The 7876-nt window shown below is 50.5% G+C and overlaps 1 non-coding gene across 1 annotated transcript; it reads right to left on the reverse strand.

The window, feature by feature from the left end:
• Positions 1-460: 460 nt before the first annotated feature.
• Positions 461-542, reverse strand: TRNAS-AGA. Its single transcript has one exon. It is a non-coding gene; the product is annotated as a tRNA-Ser (tRNA).
• Positions 543-7876: the final 7334 nt, after the last annotated feature.

Genomic DNA, 7876 nt, shown 5'->3' on the forward strand with positions numbered 1-7876 from the left:
CAGTGAGAGAAGGGGGCTGATGTCAGGGCTGTCCCCTGCCTCAGGACTGGTTGCTTCCAGCAGCTGTCTGAACTTAGAGACAGTGTGCGACATACTCACTCTTCCGCAACGCACACACTGTCTCTCCCCACCACACACACACACACACACACTGCAGTTGAAAAGCAGCTGGCAGTCTAGTAGGATGCCCATGGAACAATGGGATAGAAACCTGCATCATGTGACGCTGTACCAGCCCGTGAGGCATTGCAAACCCTTCCCAAAGCACCCTGCAGCCAGTTGCACAGTGGGATAGCTACCCATAGTGCACTGCTCTCTGTGGCAAGACAAGAGATGCTAGCATGGATGTGCTCTGGTGACACAGGGTGGACATGCAACAGCTGTTCAATTAAAACACTTTAACTAAAGCCACATTACTCTTTCATGTAGACATAGCTTGAGAGTGAACCACAACTTCCTGCGTAGTTGGCAGGATTTGAACCTGCGCAGGGAGACCCCAATGGATTTCTAGTCCATCGCCTTAACCACTCGGCCACAACTACTTGTTGGATATTTGGCTCTCACTGCACTCTAGTTCTGTTCTCACTGAGTGATCAATTCCAGTTGTTTCCTCAGACCAACTTCCACAACACAGTCACTGCTGTGCCCTTGTGTAAGTGTGTCTATGGCTGAATAGCTCCAATTCCTGCTCCATTCCCTTCTGGCTGGAGCATGAGGAGAGTGTGTTTGTGGCTAATGACATTGCTGTAGATTGTTGTCCATTTCCTGCCTCGATCATTCAGACAGTCCCTTTCCCGTCATATCCCCAGTACATCAGTGATTGCGATAGCAGGGGACAGGTTTTCTCTGGGGCACTGAGCTTTGCCAGGGGGTTGGTGGCTCCTTTTTTTCCTCATCCTGGAGTAAACTCAGCTTTTTATTCCATCCTTGATGTTTCAAGGAATAACAACAGATGACCAAAGAAAGAGGTGGACAGGGTGGGTCTCAGGGGAAGGGGCAGAGAGGTGTGGGCGGTGGGCAGGGCAGTGGAGGGGGCAGAGAGGCTTAGGTGGTGGGCAGGTTGGGTCTCAGGGGAGGGGGCAGAGAGGTGTGGGCGATGGGCAGGGCGGGTCTCAGGGGAGGGCAGAGAGGTGTGGGCGATGGGCAGGGCGGGTCTCAGGGGAGGGGGCAGAGAGGTGGGGGCGGTGAGCAGGGCGGGTCTCAGGGGAGGGGCAGAGAGGGGTGGGCAGCAGGCAGACCATGGGGGAGGGGGTGGAGAGGTGCGAGGAGGCCTTGGGGGAGGAGAGGAGCCAGGGACCAGCAGGCCTCAGCCAAAGAGCAGGGGTGGGAAGTGGCCAAATGGGAGTGAGGGAGGAGCACATGGGGGGCCTCGGAGGGAGGAGAACGAGGGAAGGGGGTGGAGTGGGGGGGCAGCACCACGGTCTGGGCAGGGGCAGCCCACAGGATTCAGGGGGCCTGAGGCAAAACAATTTTGGGGGCTCTTTTCATAAAAAAAGTTACAATACTATAGAATCCTGTATTCTCCTGGGGGCCCTGCAGCAAATTGCCCCACCTGCCCCCCCTCTGGGCACCCCTGCCCTCAGCCTCTCCTCGTAAGTCCCCTGCCCCCTAATCATTTTTGTTGCCCTCCCCTAGACTCTCTCCAATTTGTTTCTGTAGGGGGAGGGGTGTGTGTGTGTGAAAACTGGACGCAATGCTCCACATGTGGCCTCACCAGTGCTGAATAGAGGGGAATAATCACTTCTCTCGATCTGCTGGCAATGCTCCTACTAATCCAGCCCAATATGACCAGTTACCCATATTGAATGCAGACACAGCAATATTTGATAAATTGGTGCCTGTCCATTCAGGAGGTTATTTCCCACCTATTCATAAATAATGAAGCTGCTCTAAGCGGAGGGGAGAGAGCTGTCCTGTCCGTGCAGTTAACCCATCTCCCCGAGAGGTGGTAGCTATGTCAGTGGGGGAAGCTATGTTGGTGGGTGTGCAAGCTGTGGTGTCTACATGTGTATATAAAGTTTAATCAAACCCCATTTTTAAAACCCATGTGGTCTGGGAATAGAAAAGGAGCTCTCTGAGGCAGAGCCCGTCCTTCAAAATCCTTAATATCACTGACTTGCCAATGCAAATGTCATGGGGGTATAGCTCAGTGGTAGAGTGTTTGACTGCAGATGAAATGGTCCTTGCTTCAAATCCAAGTGCCCTCTTACAAACCTCTTCCTTCAGTAAAAATAATTCTATTTCTAGTGTGTTCAGGAGCTCCCCTAAATAGGGATCCCTGAAATGAATGGACATGCTCAATGTTTTCCTGTGCAAATGCATAAAAACCTAGTATGGCCCCCAGCTGAAATCAGTTCCAATCCTCTAAGTGTCTAGGTTTGTTTTAATCAATTAAATAAAGGCACATGAAGACACATTTGCAGGTCCTTGGCCTCCATGGGCTACAATGTGCAGAAGAACAAGAACCACATCCACTTGGGAGGAATGGACTAGTCTGTATTACATTTGGTAAGTAAGTTGCCATTGGGACTGAAAACTCTACTGGAGGTGGACAGGAGCCTGTTACAAACTAAAATAACCAAGATTTACCAAACTCCCTGTTACACAATCAATCCTCTCTTTGTGCACACGGCATCAACTGGGGCTCTAATAAATGGCAACCTTCCTTTAACACAGATCGTTGTTCCTTGTGACTTTCAGATGCATTCAAATAGCAGCTGTTCAGAGGTCATGTGCTGCTAGTTCATGAGCAGCAGCAGAGTCTCTGTACGTTTACCAACCGTAGAGCTGGGTGTGTCTGCATCCAAGTAACTGCAGAGTCAGTGTAGCACCAGACAGTTAATTGCACAGTCTCACTTTCCAGTCTCATTTGGGTAGAAACAGCAACAGTTTGGTGGGTTTTGGTTTTTTTCCCCTTCGTTTTCTCCTAAGGAATGTGTGATCTTGAGCATGTTAGTTTAAGTTCCCTGTGGGTCAGGAAAATTCCATCTCCTTGAAATAGCTGGAGAAGTGACCTGTTTGTATAACCTAGAATAAAGGAGCTTTTGTAAAGCAGTTTCATCTTTAAATATGCAGGATAAAAATAGTAAATTCCAATGCCAGACACCAGGTCAGGATCAATTGATGGGGCCAGGATCAATTAATTACAGAAGAAACAAACTCTTGGGATGTAGCTGTAATTTGTCCCCAAACCTTTCCTTGTTCTCATATGCTATCACGGATTCTCTTCTAGAAGGCAGAGTTAAGGTTATCTGAGCATGTACCATCACTCTGTATTCCCGGTTTTTCCAGAGTTTGAGTTTTACTGAACTCGATGTTCTTGAAGGTAAGAGATAGTCACAGTCAAAGTTAACTCTGTGCTAACAAAGGTTTTGTTAGTGGCAAATAATGAGACTAATCCCTCACTGCGGTAATTCCACTGACTTCAGTGTACTCTTTCCCCATTTCTAGTTCCAAAAAAATAAGCAAATTAAAACAACCTTGAGACCTAAAATGCTGTGAGAAAATGGAAATTTTAGTAGCTCAAATAATAAAGTATCTTCTGTGTCTTGTGTGTGTAAATGGCATGTTAATTTATAAGCACATCTTTCTTAACTTCTTTAAATATTCTGTAGTACATTGACTAGATCAGGTGGGTTCTTCAATGCAGTGAGGTTTTCATGCATTGCCTAATACATATTTTTCATATTATGTAAATGAACACAATTCATTGAACACAAAATTATGTATTTCATGCTGTGAACTGTGTCGGTAGCTCAAATTAATAGGTTTATTTTCTCTCTCTCTTTCTCTCTCTGTGAGGCACAACAAAATAATTTAGTGATGCTGAAAACGTTCCCTTCTCCTCCAGAACTGCCTTGGAATCACCTTCCCTTTGTAGATTAATCTGCTCCTGTGTCTCTACAAGGAAAATATAGTTTCTATGAAAAAAACACAATTTTTTAATTAAAGGGACTGAGACAGAATAGGTTACTCAGACATAGGTTAGGGGTTTGTTACAGGAAGGGGTGGGTGAGATTCTGTGGCCTGCGTTGTGCAGGAGGTCAGACTAGATGATCATAATGGTCCCTTCTGACCTTAAAGTCTATGAGAATAGTCACATGATGGTGACACATCAGGAATGCAAAGCAACAAGTTCCTGGTTTGCACATTGATGGTGACAAGGGATTGAATTCGACTCCTCTTTCACAGACACATTTGTTTTATTCTCTGAGGTCAAACATAAGTTTAAATGTTGTACTTAGTCCTCTGCCTTGTAGCTTCAACAGCCGCAGATGCAAGATGAGTTACTGCAGCCTAGACCTTGTGTCCGTGTTTAGGTGGTTTTCACCTAAACGTTCAAGCAGCTCCCAGTAATGTCCCGAGCTCCCCAAGTCCCACTGACAGCTGAGCTCTTCCTGCCCACTGAGCCCAGCCCAGACAGTGGGTGGGGGGTGAGTTTGTACCCGAATAATTGACAGAGCCAAGCAAGGAGCAAAGAAATGTTTGCTTCGGTCACTAGGTCTCTGTTTCTATTGCTCGTTTGCTCTCTCCCCTTCCCTGATAAGGAGCAACGGTAAGAGAAGAAGAGGTTAAAACATGTGCGAGGTGGTGGCTGGGTTTGGATGACAAATTTAAAACCATCTCAGCGCCCTCTAGTGTGACACTGACACCATCAGATTCTCACCTTTCACTCACACTTGATTAATAACAGTTTCCCTGAACTACTTTGCTATGATTATTTCAATGGCTCCTACACCGATACCTGCTGCCCCTTCTGGCTGGTTAAGTGCACTATTTGGAAACTGCTCCTAAAATTACACCCTTCCTGGGAGCAAGATTCAAAACTGCCCAAGGAAACCCCATTGGGTTCCAAGTGCAGCCCAGGCAGGGTGGCAAGAGGACAGCCCAGGGGTCTCAGAGCTTCTTCTTCCTCACAGAGAGAAGGTTAAGGGGGGCTACTAGTTATGACTCCTGGGTTTTAGTCCTGGCTGTGGGAGGAAAGGGGTGTTTAGTGGATTAGAGTTGGGGGCTTAGGAATCAAAGAGGAAACATCTCCCTTTTCAGCTTCAATGCACATTGAACAAGAACATGGCTTCTCATCTCTTCGGTTTCAGAGGAGCAGCCGTGTTAGTCTGTATCCTCAAAAAGAACAGGAGTATGTGTGGCACCTTAGAAACTAACACGTTTCTTAGGTTCTGTTGCCATCATGTGGCCATTTCATTCCACTTCTTATTGTTAAAAGGTTTGGGTACTTCAATGAGGCTAATCATCTAGTGGAACAAGCTCCGCAAGGGACGTGGTTAATTCCCCATCACTGCCCTGTGTAAATGAAGACCGCAGCTCTTGCTGCAAGACACCTGGTGTGTGGGTGTCCCTGTTCCCCCTTCAGAACCTCTGGTACATGGTGCTTCCCTCCTCCCAGTTCAAGATCCCCATCATGTGGGTGCTCCCATCCAGGATCTCTGGTGAGTGTCTCTGTCCCCCACCCCATGAACTAGCTCCCGTGTGTGGTTTCTCCTGCCTGCCCCCATCCGGGATCTGTGGGTGTCGCTGTTCCCCTTTTCAAGATCTGTGTTGCTTGGGTGCGTCCCTCCCCACAAGTCAGAATCCCCAGCGTGTGGGTGTCCCATCCCCCCTGCAGGCTCTGTGGAGGGTGTCTGTATAAAAAGAAACCATGTCTCACTGTCTTGACCAGGCTATGCTGCAGGGGCTATTCACAGGCGCGATCCCACTACTGATCAGCACGGGAGTTTTAACCTGCTCTGTTTCCAACCTCGGCTGGTTCACCCCTTCTTAGGCAACCTGGGGACCCCAAGCTTCCCCGGGACCACCATATTGATGCTGAACTTAGTGCGGACACCCGATCGGCACAGCACCCTGCAGCCCAAAACTCCTGAGCTCAAGCGATCCGCCAGCCTCAGCCTCCCCAGACGCTGGGATCACAGGCACCAGCCACGGGGCCCGGCTGGTAACAGGCTCTCCCGCTTCCAACTTCAGGCTCAGCCTGGGAGCTCTGCGCTCTGAGCAGGTGTCAGTGGAGCCTGGAACTGAGCTGATGCGCTGAGGGTTATTTGCACTGTGCGCTTCACATGGAGGTGAAAACACGGGGCACAGATCTTTGAGCACAACCTCATCCTGAGGAATGGGGGGGGCTGCATAAAGAGAGACCGGCTCTCCCTAGCGGGGCTGCAGCGGCTCTTCACAGGGGCAGTCCCACTGTCTATTGGTACCAGAGTTTTGAAAGCCTCCTTTCCTGGGCTGACCTGGCTCCCCTCTCCCTAGGGGGAACTGGTGGCCCCAAACTTCCCAGAAACCTTCATAGCGAGGCCAACCTGAGCTCAGGCACCTGCTCAGCGCCCCGGGGTGCAGCCCTGAACTCCAGCAATCAGCTACGCTCAGCTGCCCACCCAACAAGCTTTACATGCAGGAGCCTTCATGCCCCGTGTGTTCAGGTCCCTCCCAGCGCCAGCTTCAAACTCCGCTGCTCAGTTCTAAGCTTTGGCCACACGGGGGCAGCCTGGAGCTCAGCCAACACCTCCCATTGCTGGTTGCGTTTCCCGCTCCTCGTAGCAGGTTCCCACCGCACAGGCAGATCTCTGAACCGGAGCCGAACCATTCCCCAAATCCAGCACTTTAGCGGCAGCTTTGCCAGGGAAGCGCTGACATCCCCAAGTAAAGTAAGAGCCAGAGCGCTGTGTCCAGGATCTTCTATCGGGCCCCTCACCGTGGTGTCTGTCAGGCGCAAGGAGAAACCAAGGAAATGTTTTCATGGCGTTTAAGGGCAGAAGGGGCCATTAGCTCAGCTAGTCTGACCCCCGAATAACACAGAATTACATCATGACACACATTGATCCCACAGACCTTAGACAGATCAAAGCGTCTCAGCCCTCAGGAAGGAGGCTAAACTGGGTACCAGAGGCAGCGAACAAGGAGCCCCCAAGGCAATGGCAGGGAGCTGACGAGGTGAAATATGCCCAGATGATCCCAGCAGGCGACCCACCCCCATGCTGCAGAGGTGGGAGTCCCTGTTCCTCCTGCCCTTAAGAATCTCTGGTGGTAAGTGGGTCCCCCCAGTTCCCCAGATCAGAATCCTCCATGTGGTTTCCCTGGCTTGACCTCCAGATAAGAACATTATGTGGAGGGGGTGGGAGGAAGGTTGTCAGGCAGATCTGTAAAGGGGGACTGTGTCTCCCTGTCTGGCCCAGGCTCCTGGGAGGAAGTGATCTCAGTGTGTCTGGCTGTCTCCATTCCTCCCACCCATAAGAATCCCTGGTGTGTGGGTGCACCCTAGACCATTAAGGATCTCTGGTGGGTGGGTGTCTCTCTCCCCCTAGTCAGGATCTCTGGGGCGTGGCTGTATAAAAAGAGACTTTGACTCACCCAGGCTGGGCTGCCATCACGGAACAGACCAGGTCCTTCTGTGGAGGGTTTGTGTTCCTCCAAGGACGTGATCTCAGTGTGTGTGGGTGTCCCTGTCTCTTCAACCCTTAACAATCCCTGGTGCATGTGTGCACTGGGCCCCATTACAATCCCCTCTGTCTTACCCTCCATGAGGGATTTGGTGGATGTGGGGGTTCTCCATGCTACTGGGGGTGTCTGGTGCCCCTGTCCCTCCTGGTTAATAGTGGAGTGTGTGGGTGTCCCCCCGCCCATTAAGGATCCGTGTTGTGCGGATGCCCCCGCTCTTCTCATTAAGAATGGTGCAACGGAGCATATGGGTGTGTCCCCACCCCATGAACTAGCTCCGTGTGTGGTTCCCCTGCCCCCATCCAGGCTGTGTGGTGTGTGGTGTCGCTGTTCCTCTTTTCAAGATCTGTGTTGCTTGGGCGCTTCCCTCCCCCAAAGTCAGATTCCCCAGCATGTGGGTGCACCCATCCCCCCATCCAGGCTCTGT

The sequence above is a fragment of the Mauremys reevesii genome, linkage group 12, assembly GCF_016161935.1.
Source record: "Mauremys reevesii isolate NIE-2019 linkage group 12, ASM1616193v1, whole genome shotgun sequence".
Lineage (NCBI taxonomy): Eukaryota > Metazoa > Chordata > Testudines > Geoemydidae > Mauremys > Mauremys reevesii.